Source organism: Panthera uncia (genome assembly GCF_023721935.1).
Source record: "Panthera uncia isolate 11264 chromosome B2 unlocalized genomic scaffold, Puncia_PCG_1.0 HiC_scaffold_24, whole genome shotgun sequence".
NCBI lineage: Eukaryota > Metazoa > Chordata > Mammalia > Carnivora > Felidae > Panthera > Panthera uncia.
In genome coordinates this window covers 21,376,780-21,397,059 of record NW_026057580.1, presented here as the reverse complement: position 1 = coordinate 21,397,059, position 20,280 = coordinate 21,376,780, and the positions used below count along the sequence as shown (strand labels likewise).

The window sequence follows — 20,280 nt, the reverse complement described above, 5'->3', positions numbered from 1 at the left end:
AGTGTAATGGCTCAATTCTCCACTAGATGGCGCTGCTTAGCTTACTGGGGTGGATGGTTGTGGTGCTTGTAGGTGTGTATGTGCACAGGCCGCAGGGTTGAAAATGGTGTTACCCAGCTACCCAGTCTCTAGTATTGGAACTCTGCTCACCGATCAGCAATCGCGCACCTGTCCTTTGTCTTTGGCTTCCTCCCACTTCCCGCTTTGACGCTGTCCGTGACCAAGCCCCAGGTAGCACCTCCCTCCCGAGTTTTGTCTCAGATGCGGCTGTGTTTCCCAGCCCCTCGCTTGTGAAGGACTGCGGCTTTGACCAGCTCAGACCTTCTGGGGAATCGTCTCACTGAGCAATGGGTGGGTGCCGGCCGCACCCAGGAACATTTGCATGACTGTGCTGCTGCCGGTACCCAGAGACTGCAGCTGAGTGCCAGGCTGCCCCAGAAAAAGTTCACGCGATCGTGCAGCAGCAACATTTCAGGGATTATGGAAAATCACAACACACACCTGGCTCCAGGCTTCACCCTCAACGACCTTGTTCCAGCACTAGTGGATGTGGTTGTTCTCCCAGGTCCACTGGGGCCTTTTCCTTTTGGGGGTGGGGGGCCACACAGACTCTGCAGCTCCCAGCAAGGGAACCACCTCTCCACATGTGGCCCAAGGACCTGAGGACCTTGCTCTCTGCTCCTGGGGATTCGCCCTTCCCACCAGAGCACCACCAGGTACCGAGCTGCAGAGCCTCAGACTCTGCACTCCCCTGTTTATAGAGTCTTAATGGAATTTAAACCCTCTCCTTTCTCCTTTCTCCCTGTTTTGTTCATTCCCTGCAGCTGTTTCCACTTCTCCACTTTCTCTCCAGCTGCTTTTGGGGTGTGGTGCTTTTCCCGTACTCTCCTCCCATCTCTGTCCTCTCCCTGCAAGCAAAAACAGTTCCCTGCCCTCTGCGGCTTCTGTCTCCCCCAGTTCACCTCTCTGTACCACGTACCTGCTGAGTTCTGTGGTTCAGGTTGTGCAGATTGTTGTGTTAATCCTCAAATCAGTTTTCTAGGTGTGCAGCATGGTTTAGTGTTGACCTGGCTGTATTTCATGGATGCGAGACACAAAAAAAACTTCCATGCTGTTTTGCCATCTTGGCTCCTGTCCCTACATCAAAAGTGTCTTTAAAGGTGGGGCGCCCTGGTGGCTTGGTCGGTTAAGCATCTGACTTCAGGTCATGATCTCGGAGTTCATAAGTTCAAGCCCAGCATTCGGCTGTCCACTGTCAGCATGGCACCCACTTTGGATCCTCTCCCCGGCCCCACCTCTCTCGCCTTCTCTCTCTCAAAAATAAATAAACATTTAAAAAAATGTCTTAAAGGAATCTCAGAAGAATGTAGAACAACTTCTGAGGAAAATAATGGGTGGCTTGGATGAAAACGCTCATCCCAAGAGGTGATATGATAGATGAAAAGTAGGGGGAGAAATACTTGAAAATTTAAGCCACGTGAATAAAACAGGCCATACAGGATAAAGGGGGCCCATTGAAATCTCTGACTGAAACCGTGCTGGAGATGATCCACTCGCCTGCTCCATTTAGAGATGGCCACGTGGATGATGGCAGCTTGTAGAAAAAAGAGAACTGGACATGGCTGCCTAAATGGTCAGCCACAAGTCAATTTGAAGAAACTCATTGATGCCGCTAACTTAAATGTTTCCTTAGAAGATTTCAAGGAAAGAAACAAGGAATTTTAAAAGTTTTTAAAATAATATTGGGGTGCCTAGGTGGCTCAGTCTGTTAAGTGTCTGACTCTTGGTTTCAGCTCAGGTCATGATCTCAAGGTTTCATGGGTTCAAGCCCTGCATCGGGCTCTATGCTGACAGTGCAGCACTTGCTCTCTCTGCCCCTCCCCCACTTGCACTGTCTCTGTCTCTCTCAAAAAATAAATACTTAAAAAAATTTTTAATTAAAAAAACTATAAAATTAAAAAAAGTTTTTTGAATAAAATCAAATGAAGAGCTTACAGGTCACAAAAAGTTTCTAATCCAAACAACCATCTTTAGTGGCTGAAAATTCACAGCCTGATGGGGAGATTTAAGAGCTTCCATTGAAACATCAAATACTGCCTGAACTGTGTCAAGAACATATTATGAAACTTTGCAGAAAACCAGTCGGGGAGGTAATTTACCTTAGAAGTTGAGAAAAAAAAACTTGTTAAAATGTAGGAAAGCATCAGCACTATAAACTGGAAACACAGCTCCCACCCAGAAGATGGCTGGAGACCTGGGGGAAGAATGGCAGTGCACAGCTTCCTTCTTTGCAAGCTGGACTGATTATCTCCTATGGGAAAAGAAGCTCGAGAAGGTTGGTTGCCAACTGAGAGAAAGCTCAACAAGCCAGGACCAGGAAATGGCTAAACACCCAAAAGTTGGCTGAAGCACAGTTTAAATTCTAGTTTTCCCACGGGGTCTTATGCGGGGCTGGTTAATGTCCACACCCACACGCAAATGTCTGGATCCTGTACGTATGTTCTGTTCCATGGCGAAAGGGGCTTTACAGATGTAATTAAGGCTATGACTCATGAGGTGAGGAGACAAGCCTGGATTAACCAACTGGATCCAATCTAATCGCTTGAGACCTTAACATGAGACTCCACTTCCAGCTGGAGTCAGAGATGCAGCAGCAGAGAAAGGAGCTTCCAAGTGTGAGAAGGATTGACTGCACTATTGCTGCCACTGAGGCATAGGTGTCCGCGTGCAGAGATTGAAGAGAAGCCTCTAGAAGCTACAGCCAGCCCCCAGCTGTCAGTTAGCGAGGAGATGAGGACCTTAGTCCTACAGCTGCAAAGCACTGGATTTTGCCAATAACAACCAGAATGAGCGTGGAATGAGCCTCTCCAGAAGAATGTGTCCTGTCAACACCTTGATGACAGCCTGTGAAACCTGGAGCTGAGAAACCAGCAAGCTAACCCACACTTGCAACCTGCAGAATAAAAGGCAATAAATGTGTGTTGCTTTAAGGCACTGAGTTGGGGTGATTTGTCCAGCGACAGTAGAAAACTAAAGCCCCTATTATTCAACAAACAGCCCTGGGCACAGGCCCAAGAGAATTGGGGCATCCCCTGGGTCATCAGGTCCCCAGGGGAAAGGGAGGGTTAAGCTGTGATGTCTCTGGAATCCAGGGTCACATGCTGGTCTGATTCAACTTTCAAAGCCCCCAGTCTCTGTGTATCCACAACAACCGAGTGATTTTCCTGCATCCTCTCTCTTTAAAAGTCATTTTGAGGGACACCTGGGTGGCTCGGTTGGTTAAGTGTCTGACTTCAGTTCAGGTCACGATCTCACATTTCGTGAGTTTGAGCCCCACATAGGACTCTGTGCTGTGCCACAGAGCCTACTTCGTACCCTCTCTCTCCCTCTATCTCTGCCTCCACCCTGCTCATGCTCTTCTCTCTCTCAAAAATAAACAAACATTAAAAAAATAAAGACTTTAGAAGTCATTTTGAGACATCTCTTTTTAGTTCAACTACTATTACTTAATTGATGAAACATGTGCTGTTAGTAAGGTCTGATAGAATGATAATTCCTAAGGTAGTGTTTTTCTAATATAGATGATTGTTCTGTAATTCTTGTAGGTACGTCGTTTCCACTTCAGTAGGCCCTATAGAATATAGATGATATATTGCATTTTGCTTCAAGAAAAAGGTCCATTATTACTTAAATTATCATTGAACCTTGACATGACCAAATGGAGACATTTAGAAGAGTAAAGACCATTTCTATGCCCTCTGAGCTGCTACTAGAAATCAGTAAAAGTCCCCGGGCACCTGGGTGGCTCAGTCGGTTAAGCATCTGACTCTTGATTTCAGCTCAGGTCATGATCTCACGGTTTGAGAGTTTGATCCCTGAGCTGGGCTCTGTGTTGGTGGTGTGGAGCCTGCTTGGGATTCTCTCTCCTTCTCTTTCTCTTTCTCTCTTTCTCTCTGCCCTTCCCTCACATATGTGTATGCTCTTTCTCTTTCAAAGTAAATAAATCAACATTAAAATTTTTTAGAAATCAGTAAAAGTATTACCTCAAAATGTTTTGACTGGTATTTAAAACAACACATACACACAGCCCCAAATGGCAGCATCATCCCTAGCTGAACTTAGTAATATTTTTATTATTAATTCATAGATTAGAGGATTTGATATTTTGTAGCCATTTCTTATTTTTCGATTTCTTTTTAACTTTATTTCATTTTTGATATTCCTTACTGTTCAAATATTTCTGAATTTTATGCAGTCGAATTAAGTTTTTCCTTTTATGAAAAACATAAAGATCCTTCTTGGGCATTTATTACATCTAGCAACCTGCTGGGTACTGGAGACCCAAGATGGCTGGCCCTGTGTCACTGTCCCCGGGGGGTGGGGAGACAAGGGGAAGAGGTGGAGGGGACAGACATGTAAACGAATTATTGTTGTACAACGCAGTACGTGTAATTACAGGGGCAGGTGGGCAGCCTCACGGGATTGCTGCAGGAGTGGCAGATTCTATCTGGAGGGGTTAAAGCAAGAGGGGCAAACTTGGAGCTGAATTTTTAAAAAGATTTAGAAATTCAGTGTCACTGTGGGTTATGTACTATGTGCAAACAGCATTAGCAAGTCTGTGCTCTTGCCTGTCTTGAATTTTGCCAAGAAATTTAGCAAGGGTTGTCCGCAGAAAGCCTCTTCTATGGTCCTTGGAAAGTAGTCTAAACTGCGAGTCGGAAGCCTGGAATTTTATACCCAGATCTCACATTTGCTAAACAAATGGTTTGGGTCTCAGTTTTTGTAAAAATGGCAGTTGATCATAATCATCCTGCTTCCTTCATAGGAAAATTAGTAAAGATTGAATTAGAGCATGTATGTGCAAACACCAGGGCACTCTACAAATTAACTGAGGTCGCAACATTCCTGTTCTGAGTTGCCCAGGGCCAATGTTAATTACTACCACATATTAAAAGGACAGATTAAGCAGACTAATAAAAATGTTTGATGCCTTAGAGTTTCGTAGCACCTCACCTCTGAAGCTGGGCACCCCTGTTCCCTCCTTAGGCCTTCCAGGGTCTTTCCAGGATAACCATGGCCTGTGTCATTACCCCACACTTGTGGAAGAATGGGGAGGATCAGGTAGAAGGCCCAAGATTGACAGGCAGAGTGAGGACTGGAGCTCCGGCCCTTGCCTTCAGACCATTTCCTGGTACACAGAGTGCACAGAGCGCCAGGCAGGAATGACCATGGTGCTTTCTCACAAACTATTTCATTTTTTAAAAATAAGTGTTTTTTCTTTTAAATTTATTTATTTATTTTAAGAAAGAGAGAGAGCACATGAGTTTGGTAGGGGCAGAGAGAGAGAGAATCCCAAGCACACTAACAGTGTGGAGCCTGATGGGGGGCTCAAACTCATAAACTACGAGATCATGACCTGAGCCGAAATCAAGAGTCAGACACTTAAAAGACTGAGCTACCCAGGTGCCCCTCTCACAAACTATTTCAATAGTCACCCAGAACAGATAAAGATGTATTTGTTCTAATTACAGATGTTCAATAGTAAGGCTCATTCTCTTCAATATTCAACTGGAATTAAAAACAAACAAACAAACAGGGGCGTCTGGGTGAGTCAGTCCTTTAAGCATCAGGTTCTTGGTTTCATCTCAGGTCATGATCTCATGGAACGTGAGCCCTCAGTGGGGGCTGTCAAGACATAGCCCTCTTGAGATTCTGTCTGTCTGTCTCTCTCTCTCTCTCTGTCCCCCTCAACTCATGCTCTCTCTCTCTCTCTCAAAATAAATGAACATTTAGAAAACAAACAAACAAAGCATGCCTTTAAAATGTAAAAGGAGGGGTGCCTGGGTGGCTCAGTCGTTTGAGTGTCTGACTTTGGCTCAAGTCATGATCTCATGGTTCAGGGTTCGAGCCCTATGTCACAGTCTGTGCTGACAGCTCAGAGCCAGCAGCCTGCTTCGACAGCCAACAGCCTGTCTGTCTCCCTCTCTCTGCCCCTCCCCTGCTTGCGCTTTGTCTCTCTCTGTCTCTCAAAAATAAATAGATGTAAAAAAAATTTTTTTAATTAAAAAACAGTTTTTAATGTAAAAGGAGAAAGCACTATGTGACTACCTCTCCTTGTCCCCCAGGCTCCACCCATTCCAGGCACGGAATATGCCTCCCCCTCTCCACCTGTGGAAATTTACCCCAACCCTAAGCTCAGCTGCAATGCCGCTCCCTGATCCCAGCTGCCAGAAACATTTCCCTCTCTTGAAATCCCAGTGCTTAGACCAGTGGGTGAGAACCCAGGCTCCCCAGGCAGTCTGTGTCTGAATCCCAGACCAAGTACTTACTAGCAGCCTCTCTACCTGTGGTCCCTTACCTGCAAGTGCATGGTGACACTAAAAAACAAACAAACAGCAACAACAACAAAATCATGGGCATTACAGGTTTATTAAAAAGATTAATAAGAGGGGCACCTGGGTGGCTCATTCAGTAAGCATCTGACTCTTGATTTAGGCTCAAGTCATGATCTCACAGTTTGTCGGTTCAGGCCTGAGTCAGGCTCCATGATGACAGCATGGAGTCTGCTTGGGACTCTCTCTCTCCCCTCTCTCTCTGCCCCTCCCCACATGCTCTCTCTCTCTCTCTCTCTCTCAAAATCAATAAATAAACATTTAAAAAAATTAATAAGATAATGTGTGTAGAACACACTTAATGACACATGACAATACCCAATAAATATTAGCTGTCAAATTTTCACCTATTCATTTTCAGGTTTTTCCTGTGCGCTAGGTAGCCAGTTCTCTGGGGATAGGAACTGCTGTCATGACACCCCTTGCCGAGTTAACACAACATCCCAGCTCTGCTGTTTATGAACTCTGTAGGCTGGGCCTGTCATTTAATTTCTGTGTCTCTGTCCCTCATCTGTAAAATGGGGATAAGATGAAACTTAAAGGCAATAATGTATGTATACTTTAGCCATTATTTGGTGTTTAAGAGTCTATATTAAAATTATATTAAAGAGTTAAGGCTCTGATACCACAGTGTTTCTCTGACTGTATTTTTCTGACCTATACAGTTGAAATTACAGATCGAAATTTGGAGAGAGAGACAGAGAAAATGCAGTGTGAGGATGTTCAGGGCTGGGAAAATAGCTGCAGGCAGTCTTATGAGATATACTCTCCACAAGAGACAGGAACCCCTCAACTCTGCTCTTACAAGAGGGCCACCACCTCCTCCCTGATGAAAGTGCGAAGGAGGAGGAGATGGGAAAAGCAGAGCAAGGAGGGGAAAGGCAAGGGAACACGGGAGATGAACAGGAGTGGCAGCAGAGGAAAAGAGAAGGGAGAAGAGAGGAAGGCAGAGACAGGAGAGGACAAGGGGACAAAAGAGATTTGGAAATAAGGAAGCCCTAACCTAGTGGCTGCCAGTTGGAGTGATCCAGCGCCTGGAGGTGTGGAAATTTAAAGGGGCGGTTGTATGTCCCAACAGTTGAAGTTTGGGTATGGTGGATATCATGGAACTGTGGATGGTCCCACAACTAGATAGTCCCACATCCTGCTTAACCATTGAATTAATTCACGTAGGTGACAAAGTCGGGACCCCAGTCTATTTCCCACATTCACACAGTGTTTTCTCTGGGTTTTGATATAGGCTGAATATCCCCGCAATGCCACTAAATTGGAGGGAAAATTATATGTTGCTTTGTTGACAATTTTTTTTAATCAGGGGGAGCTTATATGCTGTTTTGCTAATAACTTTACTTAGATTACTCACCACTGGAAAAATCTCATCTCCTGAGGTAAGGCTACTCTCGATAGGTGACTCACACCACACCCTGTATCAGCACATACTCACATTTGCAGATTCCACATATGGGTGCAAACATTTGACTACATCATTATGACTTTGCTATAGTTGGTCCTGAGCTAGAAGTATCATACTATTTACTTTCCATTTACTTTCCTTTTGTTCTTTCTTTATGATTCAGTTGGGCATAACATTGATTTTCAATTATGTGTATAAATAGATTAGGTTAGCTAGGAAAGTCACTTTAGAATAGTCAAAAGAGTTTTAATAAAAAAATTTTTGTGGGCAGGGGGTTTTGGGGACGATGGGATTAAACTCCTATCCTAGAAGCAATCCTGACCCATCCTTTCCCTAATCCATTTCCCTCTTGACCACTTCAACAGTAGGAGACGCTGGCCTATAGGAGCCCTCCCAAAAGAGGCACTGGACTCTGGCCCTCTCTTCCCTGGATCTCTGATGTCTCATCCCAGATGTGTGCTGTGTAAGGAGGTAAGTAGACCTGCAGTCAATCACTGGCACTAATTTTATTGTATAATAACATGATACGAAAACAAAACATTTCATTTTGAAAATGTGGTGATATTTCTGGTTAGTGGGTCTAGTTGGAGAAAATGTGACTGCTTAAAAACGGTGCCCCTGTGGCCCAGATCATTCAAAGATCAAGAGGCCTCTGTAGCATCAACAATCACAAATACTCCAGAGCTGGACTTCAGGGGCTCATTCCATCCCCTTCCTGCAGAGATGATCCTACAACCTTGGGCAAACACATAGATCCAAAATTTCCATTAGCTGAAAAGGCCATAAAAACAATGCTTTTCAGTGAGGAAAACATGCCAAGGTTCAGATCCAGGATGGGAGTATTTCCCAGGTAGAAAGCCAACGGAGTAATGGTTAAGGAAAAGACTTTGCATCCAGACCACCTGGGTTCATAATCTTAGCCCTGGTGCTCATCAGCCCCGTGACCTCTGGTGACTTCTACTCATCACTGCCATCAATTGGTTTGTTTGCTGTAAAGGGAGGAAAGAAATAACACCTGCCCAATAGGGTCCTTGTAACAATAAAAATGGTATCTGCTGTCAAGCATCTGAAGAAGAGTTTGGCACACAGGAATCAATAAACGTTAGCTCTTAGAATTCTTCTCCCTGGGAAATTTCCTTCCTTTGACTCTAACAATGCTTACGTGCGATTCTGCTCTACCAGGTACATGGTGTTCTTTATGACCATGTCATCAAGTACAGATCAAATTAGAGGGGAAAGCTCTAAAGGAAAACAAAGACACCAGAGAATTCCTCTTTGACAGGCGTAGACTAAGACAAAAGGAGTTATGTGACCGCTAGCCATATATTCAGAAGAGTTTAGACAATACAGCGCTTTGTTATATTTCATGAGTTCATAGGACCCAAAGAAGCTAATACAGTAGAACAATAGCTGACATATCAGGTTTTTCAGTCATACTATCAGTTGCTGACAGGTTGCCAAACTGCCTTTGGCCTGGCTCTGAATCCACATCAGGCAAAGTATTAAAATGATCATTTCCATTTAACTTTGAAAGTCCCGGGTTATCTGAAAGATAAATCAAAATCAAATGTGGCCTGTGCATCTGATGGCAGAATTACTGAGCTGACTCCGTTACTGAGGTATCTAGACAGTGAGCAGGACATTTAACAAGAGGAGAGGGGAACGCTCTATGAAATTTATTTGAATTATTCTGTGTCAGCCCATAGTTGGTATCTTAGTTTCCTAGGACTGCCACAAATTACCACAGACTGAATAACTTAAAACAATAGCTGTTTGTGCTTTCATGGTTCTGGAGGCTTAGAAGTCCAAAATCAAAGTGCCAGCAAGGTTTTGGAGGCCTGAGAGCGAGCCTGTGCCATGCTTCTCCCCTGGCTCCTGAAAGTTATCAGCCATCTCTGATATTTCTTGCCTTGTGGCTACCTCATTCCCATCTTTGCTTCCATTGTCATGTGGCCTCCTTCTCCCTGCACATCTCTGTCTTTACATGGCATTCTCCTCTGTGTGTGTGTCTGTGTCCAGATTTCTGTCACCTTATGAAAATACCAGTCATATTAGATTAGGATCTACCCTAATGACTTCACCTTAACTTGATTACATCTGCAAAGACCCTATTTCCAAATAAGGTGACATTCACAGCCCCAAGGGCTAAATTAGCATTTCCCTATATCTTTTGGGAAGACACTAGCCAAGCAATAACAGGTGACGGAAGTTGCTAATTGTTGAAGACAATTTGGTGTTTATCAGGTTCTGCCCTGCATCTGAGCATTTTCATTCCTTAGATAAGGAGGGCAAACATGTTTAACCTTTGGACTTGATTTTGGCCAGGATCAGTCTCTTCTAGTAGTTTCTCACTCAAGTTCTGCGTTTGGTATTTTCCTGCATTTTGAAAGAAACTGCATTTGCCTCATCTTTGAATACATTAACTATTTGGATAAGCAGTGCCAAAGAAGGCCAAATTAAATGGTCATTGTTGCCAGTGAAATGGGAGAAAGAAAGAGTAGTGGCCACGTAAGAGACACTACTCAACTCTTAGCAGAGGCCGTCTGTGTATGAAGAACTTCACTAGATGGGAGGAAAAAGTAGCAAACAGGATCTCGGTCCTTAAAATAAAAAACCCGCAATAACACGTTCCAGCCGCTTCTGTATCTTAAAAGCAGACAGGAAGTTTGGTTTGAGGCTATTCGCTTCCAGAGTTACAAATGGAAGCTAGAAGGTAAATGACAGAGACACACAGGTAAAATGGTTCCTCCTACCCCCCATCCTTTAGGAAAAAAAAACAATTAGAATTTAAAAATTGCTCATGGAGAGTATAAAATGTATATATCTGTTTGTCTGTTCATTTCTATCGTGGATCAGCAGCGGTGGTCCACATGCCAAATCTGATTGCTGCCTGTTTTGTCAATAAAGTTTTACTGGAACACAGCCATACCTATTTGTCTTACTGTCTATCACAGATTCCCACCACAGTGGCAGAAATGAATATTGCCAGCAAGGCCTAAAGTATTTACCACTGGTCTTAAAAGAAAAAGGTTGCCAACTCTTTATTTAGGTTTAGGGATTAGGAACTAAAGAATACCTTAAGACACCAAGCAAGAATGGATTACACATGGGTTACAAGTAGTAACTTGCAGCAGATCTCTTGATATTACCATTTATTTGACAAGCCTATGAATTTAGTGGTAAAAGCTTGGCATTAGTGCCTATTAGTACAAGCCAAGTAGGATTTAAACAACAAACCCTGAGTAATCCTAAGAATGGAGACCCCAAAGTCAGTATTATTAACAGTCAGAATCCTAGACCTGGGGCGCCTGGGTGGCTCAGGCAGTTAAACATCTAACTTCAGCTCAGGTCACGATCTCATGGTTTGTGGGTTTGAGCCCCGTGTTGGGCTCTGTGCTGACAGCTCAGAGCCTGGAGCTTACTTCAGATTCTGTGTCGCCCTCTCTCTGCCCCTTCCTTGCTTGCTCTCTATCTCTCTCTCTCAAAAATAAATAAACATTTTTTTTATTAAAAAAAAAAAAAGAATCCTAGACCTGATGGTAAAGGAGAATGAATCCCAGTCCAGTATAGCCTTCTAGGGCTCAGAGTAGGGTGTAAAAATCTTCTTCTACTTGTTTGTAACTACATTTTGGTGTTGGGATGAAATCTAGCACAACTTCTCCCTGCTGTTGTTATTCTTGTACTTTGTCCCTTTTTCTGCCTGGGTCACCAAACCATGGGAGGGTATGCCCAAATAGTGCTGGAGACCCCTCACCCTTCACAGGGTTCTCCCAGAGCACCCCATACACCAGTGCTCTATAAAAAGCAACTGCCACTTTATCCCAGGGGCTGAGGTTTCTCTCTAGGCCCCAGCACCCCTTCCTCAGGCCTGCTGCTTTGATCTGGTGCACCCACATTCTCAATCCAAACTGTGCCTCTCTGGCCGGCCCCTATGGATGAATGCCTCGGCCCAACTGTCTGCCCAGCTTCCCATCAGATCATCTTTGAATCCAGGCCTGCTGCACAAGTGCCAGACCTGATCTCTCCCAGTCTGCTCTGATCTCATCGTTTTTCCCCTAAGGGCACAATGTCCAATCCCTGCCACTAAGCCACGGGGACTTCTGCGTAACGTGTTGGCTGGTCCCTTTTTGCTGAATCTGTTTTTCCGTGACAGTTTCTGGGTTAACTTGTCTTAGAACATACCAGGACTTGAAAGGTCTGCTAATCCCTTATGTCCTAAGAGAATAAATTAGTATATCTGTATCTATCTATCTATCACATATTAGAATATATAGTGTGTATATATACATATATAAATTGTGTATATGTGTGTGTGTGTATATATATACATATACATATATATATACACATACACACACACACACACACACACACACACATATATATATGACACTTAGAAGTGTGTCTGACTAGGGAAAACATCTAATATATGTTATTATCTTATCAAGGTCTGAGCCAGCAGTGATAGTTTCTTCAGCGCTACATGGTATTCAGAAAGCTTCTGGAACCAAGCATTTACTTCTAAGAACAATATTCATCTTTAGGATGCTGAAACTCTAGTCATATCCAGTATCTCTTTTTACTATTTCTCAAGTCCTGTTTTCAGGTGGAGAAGAAAGACTTGTAAAATCTGCCTTTAAGTACAATGAGAAGGCAAAAATGCCTGTACTTATCTTTCTCATTTTTAAGCCACTGAAACTCATTTTGGCCAATAGATGGGTGATCCTTGAACCCTCACAAGCTTTGTCTAAAACAGAAGCATTTTTTTTTCTCATCTTCCTAACAGAATGTCTTTTATACTTTTTCCCCAAAAACCAGCACGGAAAGAACCACTAAGAGCAAGAGGCAGTCTACTAATCCAGTATAAGTCCACCGGGGCCATCTATCTGTATGTCTTGTTAAATTATCCATGTTTATGATGTGCTAAGTGTTTACTGCTCATTTCTTGAGCTCCAGGTCCCTCATGACTGGCTCCTTGCACTTTGAGCTCTTCCACCAGCTGGTCTTAGGAGACAAAACTGCAGGAAGACATGTGACAGAAATCAGGAAGCAAAGGTGCTGCTTCCCCAGCATGAGCCAGAGTGGAAACAGGCCTATTTCAAAGATTGTTTGGGACAAAGCCCTGTGGTACTGTTTCTAATACTACATGTCTGGTGTCTGTTCCAGAAGTAGCAATGTAGGATAGATAATAACTAATGGGCCTGTAGGGACCAGACCTTATTGGTGGCCACTGGGAAATTTCAGACAGTGGGCACAGTTCCAGATGTGAGATAATCTGTTATCTTTAGACTCATTTAGAATCACTGGAGTTGGAGCTGAGCCCATACTGGCTTGCAGGGAAAGGACCTCCCAAGGACATTTTGTCCAATGCAAAGCCCAGAAGATTCCTTATATCTTGTACTTGCTTTATTGTTGCCCTTATCACACAGTATCATAGATATTTGTATTCCCCTTTTAAACTCTAACCTCCTTAAGGGCTTTGATCATATAATATTCATGTTTAAGTTCCCAGTGACCACTGATCAATCAATTAATTCATCAATCAATCAAATTTAACTTTAGGTTTAAAAAGAACACTGTATTTACACCCTTCAATTTAGACCAAACAGTTGAGATACTAATGAGGCTTTAGGGCCTCCTCTAGGGTGGATAAAAAGTGGTATCTTCCTCTCCTCTGCTTCTTTCTCTGGGATCATTCACAAATGGACTGGAAATATTGGTCCCACTCTTGCCTTAAAGCTAAAAGGCTCCCAGGGCTCCTGTGTGGCTCATTCGGTTAAGGGTACAATTTCAGCTCAGGTCATAATCTCACAGTTCATGGGTTCGAGCCTCATGTCAGGCTGTGTGCTGACAGCTCAGAGCCTGGAGCCTGCTTCAGATTCTGTGTCTCCCCCTCTCTCTGCTGTGTGTCTCCCTCCCCTGCTCTCACTCTCTCTCTCTCTCTCTCTCAAAAATAAATAAACATTTAAAAAAATTAAAAAAAAAAAAAAACAACTATAATGCTCTGGATGTGTGGCCCTCGAAGAACACCTGGGACTAATGAAAGTTCTCCCACCCATCTGCCAGGTGGCATCAACTCCCTCCAAGCCTAGATGCAGGAGTTCACCCAAATGCTTGTTGTACTTGATTACAGCATCCTCTCCTAGGAGGGCAGATAATTGCTTCCATATTCTGTGTCTCTGAATGTCCTTTCTTTATCTCATCTGACGAAAGATCATCTCTTGTCCTTTTGGTGCTGACAGTATTCACCATCCTAGTACTCCCAGGGTTTCCCTGACCAAACACTCTGGAAGTGTGCATGACTCATCAAGTCCCATCTTCTGGATGTTACAGTGGCATAAGTAGTACAGTAGGGTCACAGCCGTAGCAATAGAGGTGACCAACCTGGCATTTTACCTGAGAACAATGACCACTGCAAGTTCTTTCCATTCTTTATCCCCCTGAATATTTATGTTGTTAATTCTTTGCATGAATCTACATTTGCCTTTCTGTTCCTTTATCTTAATCCTTCACTCTAGATCAGTTTGGATTCAATGACCTTTATGGAGCTATTTACAACCTACTGGTTTATCATCTGAATCTGACCTTCTGGGCCCTGGCCTCTGGTCAAATATTTAATACAAAACAAAGACTATTTATTTATTTATTTATTTATTTTAATGTTTATTTATTTTTGAGAGAGACAGAGAGAGAGAGACAGAGCATGAGCGAAGGAAGGGCAGAGAGCGAGGGAGACACACAGAATCCAAAGCAAGCTCCAGGCTCTGAACTGTCAGCATAGAGCCCGGTGTGGGGCTTGAGCTCATGAACCACAAGATTATGACTGAGCCAAAGTTGGATGTTTAACCGATTGAGCCACCTGAGCACCCTCAAAATAAAGACTTTTTAAATTTCCAAAGGATAAGTATCAGAACAGCACCAACCCTTACAAGTCACCATGTGTCTGAGAAATAACTATTTGGATGTTAAAAAGCTAGCAGAAATACCTGACATCCACATCCCTCTGGTTGAACTGACTACAAGAAAGGGGTGGAAAATAGAGAAGGGGATGGAAGGGAAGGAATTATGAGGTATGCTGGCTCAATGCCATGTGCCTATGGGGGAAACAAATTCTTTGACACCCCCAACAATGACTCCCAACCCTTTTGGAATTCTGGCATCCTATCATTATCTACTTGACCATCTAGTGTTGATGTGACAACTTCCAATCCTGCACTTGCATGAAAATTAAATGAAATCCACTTAATGTTTTTAAATGAATGTGAATTAAGAATTTTATTGCAGGCATTTTGCAGCATCCCTTGTAACAGCTTGTATATAACACATTGGCTAAGAGGAACACCACTTTTTAAAACAAAATGGTGCAGTCATATAGTCGTTACAGCCCTGGAGTCATGTCAGGTGAGCCTTGCCACATCCATCCTGGAAAATAGCAGGAACAGTTGGCACCTCACTCAGGGAGACAGTGCAAGAGTGAAAGATTTCCCAGGTGGTCCAGGCACACTTCCTACAAATGAACTCCAGGACATAACCTCAAAGTCTTCCAGTGGACCCTCCTTTACTTGAGCTACTTTCAGTCATTTTCAGTCCTTACAAAATAAATCATCCTTGCCTAGATCATGCTGAATTGGCACATAGAAAAAAGATATGTGAATACCAGTAAAAAAAACTTGGCAGGCCCAGGCCCTGCCTCCATCTGACATTCAGGGCACAGTGCCACGTGGGGGGTAGAAGGGTGACAGAGAGGTGGCCTAAGCATCTGGAGTTGCTGATGTGCTGCCCAGCTTTGCTACAACCAGATCTTGCACTCACCTACCCAACAGAGCCATCTATCCGTATATGAAGATGTTTAACTCTACAAAAGGGGGGCACTTTGCTTGGCTCCTTTGACTGGTATCTTTGGATAGAGCAAGAGGAAAAGAGACAGTAAACAACATGGAAAGGAAAAATAAAAGATGGAGAGACTTGTGGCCGATATATTCCCACCCAAACATACACACTCCATTCTACAGAGCACATAAAAGACCCTAGAATTAGGAAAAGACCGTTCCGTGAGAATAATACTCACAGGGCTTTTCAACAAAATGTTTTTGCCCTATAGACCTACAGAGCGGTCTGGCTGACTCATTTCTACTATAAAACACGCTCCAATTTTCTCCGGCCTTAACAGAGAAATATGAAACTTGAAAAATGTTTATTTCCCCAGCTTCTTGCAAAGCCCTACCTCCCAAGTTATTGTGGTAACTTCCTGACTTCCACTCCCGTGTACCCACAACTGCTTTATTTCCCTCAGGCCTACGGCCTGGTCAACACATATCAGTCAGTTTCCCAAGGCTCTGCTTTCTGCCATGTGGCCATGGTTGGTACTAGTTCACACAGGAAGTGTCCCCAATTTCAATGGAGATTTCTTCAACAGTAAGTGTTAGCAAGAATGTGGAGAAAAAGGAACATTCATGCACTGTTGGTGGAAATGCAAACTGTGCAGCTACCATGGAAAACATAGTTTCCTCAAAAAGTTAAAAATAGAACTACCCTACAATTCAGTAATTACACTATTGGGTACTTACCCAAAAAATACAAAAACACTAGCTCAAAGGGATATGCACCCCTATGTTTATAGCAGTATTATCTACAAGAGCCAAATTATGGAAGCAGCCCAAGTATCCATCAATAGGTGAATGGATAAGCAAGATGTGGTGTGTATGTATATATATATATATATATATATATATATACATACACACCACAAGGGCATATCATTCAGCCATAAAAAAGGAAATCATGCCATTTGCAATGACATGGATGGAACTAGAGAAAATAATGCTAAGTGAAATCAGTCAGTAAGAAAAAGACAAATACCGTATGATTTTCACTCATATGTGGAATTTAAGAAACAAATAGAAAGGGGTGCCTGAATGGCTCAGTTGGTTAAGTGTCTGACTTTGGCTCGGGTCATGATCTCACAGTTCATGGATTGGAGCCCCATATCAGGTTCTGCACTGACAGTGAGGAGCCTGCTTGAGATTCTCATTCTCTTTCTCTTTCTCTCTCTGCCCCTTTCCTGCTTACACACACTCATGCATGCTCTCTCTCTCTCTCTCTCTCTCTCTCTCAAAAATCAATAAACATTAAAAAAAAACAAAAAAAAATGATGAAGATAAAAAAAGAAGAGAGATACAAAGCAAGAAACAGACTCTTAACTACAAAGAACAAACTGATGGTTACCAGGGCAGGGAGTGGGGGGAATGGGTAAGATGGGGGATGGGGACTAAGGATGGCACTTGTGATGAGCACTAGGTGGTGTATGGAATTGTGGAGTCACTATATTGTACATCTGAAACTAATATAACTCTGTATGTAAACTATACTGGAATTTAAAAAAAAATTTTAATGGAGATTTTTTCCCTCTTGGTGTTGTTGACTGGATGGAATGAGAGAGCAAATGCAAAGTTCCAGGCTGAGGGCAGGCACCCAAGAGCCTGTACACAATTTACTGTGGGGATCTGGCCTTCCCTCCTGAGAGAACAAAGTACTTGCCTCCTTGGAGTTAATGTAACTGTAGGTCCAAAAGTGTATGGAGTTAAAGGGCAAGTTTACAAGGCAGTGGGCTGAGGATAGAAGACTTTCTGCTCTGGGGGTAACTTCTGGTCCCACATGGGTGGAATATGCTTTCATATGCCTACTACAGACTCAGATGAATACCTCAGGCAGCTGAGCAGGAGAACTCAGCACAGTGCTGCATAAGGATCAAACTGGAATTCTGCAGATAAAATTTTATTGTGAAAGAAAGATGTGAATGGGGAATTACACTTTGATGATGTTAAATTAACTGATTTTTTAATATACTGAGATGAAAAGGAAGTTTAAAGTCATTCTTATTATTAAATGCTTAGCCAATTCAGAGTCCTTTGGGGGAACCAAAATGTCCATTGATATCTTTTAAAAAATTACTTATTTTAGAGCCTTAATAGATCTCTTTGACTCTGTGTTGGCAAAAACTTCAAATCTATCACTCATTGAAATTAACTTTGTTTATTAAATCACTTTTGATTCCAAGAAATTTCAAGCTTTCAAATTCCAAGCTTTAACCATGCAGGAGAAACACCAAATCCAGATAATGAATTTGAGTGAATTTAGCTGATGATGTGGCTGGGAATTTCATTCTCAGAAACAGCTTAGAAAATGATGTCATAAGGTTGTTAACATGAAGACAGTAATACATGTCACATCTGTGTCTGTCTTTGTGGTTTTTAAATTTAACCAGTTAGTTATTCCCACACCCACACTATTTTCCATAAAGAATAAAAGAGCACTTAGAAGATTTTATGAAAGATAGCTTGATAACATAAGATACGTAGAGGTGGTAACCAAAGGGGAAAACCACAATAAGTTCCTGAAATAGAAGTAGGAATGAATCCAACAAAGGATTATCTATTATATGAAACTATTTAGTGACTTTGGTACCAACTTTTTAACCAGGTGAGGAAAAAAATAGTTTGACTTTTTATAAATAGAAAATGTTTAACTTTTTGCTGTTTCCAGTTTAAACTTTACCCATTTGAATCACATTCCAAAAATACTCCAGTGCACATTTCAGAATCTTCTGACTCTTCTTTGAATCAAAATCGTAGCTTATTGTCCAATGAAATGACTATTTTTTCTACCTGATAGTTTGAAAACAAGGACTATTAAATCACTAGAAAATCTTGCATGAAAGCAAATCTCAGGAATAGTGTGAACTCCTGGGAAGTGATGGGATTTTTAGGGACTAATATAGTGATACGTTTATATCTATATATATATTTTAAGACAGAAAGTTTATGCAGGAATTGCTTGCAACTTTCTGTTTACAGGCTAAGACCTCAAATATACCCTACACCTCCACTTAATAACTATTTTTTTTAATTTTTTTTAACGTTTATTTATTTTTGAGACAGAGAGACAGAGCATGAACAGGGGAGGGGCAGAGAGAGAGGGAGACACAGAATCCAAAACAGGCTCCAGGCTCTGAGCTGTCAGCACAGAGTCCGACGCGGGGCTCGAACCCACGGACCATGAGATCATGACCTGAGCCTAAGTCAAACGCTTAACCGACCAAGCCACCCAGGCGCCCCTAACTATTCTTTTACTTAAAAGATTTTCCCAATAAAATTTTTGCTCTTATCAGGTTTGGGTCCCAGCAAAGGCAGTCACCTTGCAAATTTCAGTAACACATAGCCCTTAGGTGGATTCAGCATTTACAATCTTAGATTTTCTAAGTGCTACTTTCCAGTATTCTGTCCCATATTCTGTCCTACTGAATCATCAGAATATCCCAGAAATTCCAGCATTCTGGCAAGGAAAAACATATGTATGTATGTAGGTATGTGTGTGTGCATATGCGTGTGTATGTATATGTATGTATATATATATATATATATATATATATATATATATATATATATAGTATTTATCATATTAAGGTGTACTTGGAATTCTTTTTATTCCTAGGATATATCCCAATGGTTATACATTAAATCGCTGTTTTTTAAGCCCCTTGAAATAATTTATCTTTGTATAGTTAAGCTACTAACTCAACACAGTAATCTTTATCTTACTTTCTGTTTTAGGAATTACTTTTGAAATTTAATTTGATTTTTATAATGATATAAAAATGGTTCCAAACTCAAATTCACAAAACAAGGTATAATCCAAAATGTAGTTTTCAATCTGTGTTTCCTTCACTGTAGTCCCAATATAACCAATTTTTTTTCAGTGTTTTTATTATGCCCTTTTGTTGTTATGATTTCAAATATAAGCAAATATTCATATCCCTGCCACATTTTGGGGGTAAATAGTGAAATATATCTTCTTCCATCTTGTTTTTTTCAGGTAATAACATTCTACAGAGTACATATCCATAGAAGCATAAGAAGCTCCTTATTTCTAGCCACACTTCTCCAGTGGTGAGTGTCTGAGTCCCCTATTGACAAACATTTGGATTATTTCCAGCATTTTATTGTTACAAATAGAGTTGCAGTGAATATCTGCCTAAAGATTATAAATTAACTTTGGAGTTTTGGAAACGTTTATATTCTAAGACTATTTTGGAAACTGTTAGATAATTCACAGACTGAAGCGTTTTGTTTGCTTAAACCTTTCTTTGTGTATGTTAGCTATGATTATATAAATATGTTTACATTTTCTCTTTTTTAAATTTATTTATTTTGAGGGAGAGAGTATGAGCAGGAGAGGGACAGAGAGAAAGGGAGAGAGAGAGAGAATCCCAAGCAGGCTCTGCACTGTCAGCACAGAGCCCGACATGGGGCTTGATCTCAGGAGCCATGAGACTGTGGCCCAAGCCAAAATCAAGATTAGGATGCTCAGCTGACTGAGCCACCTGGGTGCCCCCATTTTCTCATTTTTCTTATATAATTGGACTTCTGTGTCCAAGTATATGACCAGCCGCTGCAAATGGTCCACAGATGCATGGCA

The 20,280-nt window shown here is 42.0% G+C and overlaps 1 protein-coding gene across 1 annotated transcript in view; it reads left to right on the top strand.

The window, feature by feature from the left end:
* The window catches only part of KLHL31 (kelch like family member 31), an 86,911-nt gene that overhangs the window by 33,652 nt on the left and 32,979 nt on the right, over window positions 1-20,280 (top strand). The window contains exons 4-5 of the mRNA XM_049653842.1: window positions 8,172-8,277; window positions 19,678-19,748. The gene's annotated coding sequence lies outside the window, so the exon portion shown is untranslated. The remainder of the gene's footprint in view (window positions 1-8,171; window positions 8,278-19,677; window positions 19,749-20,280) is intronic.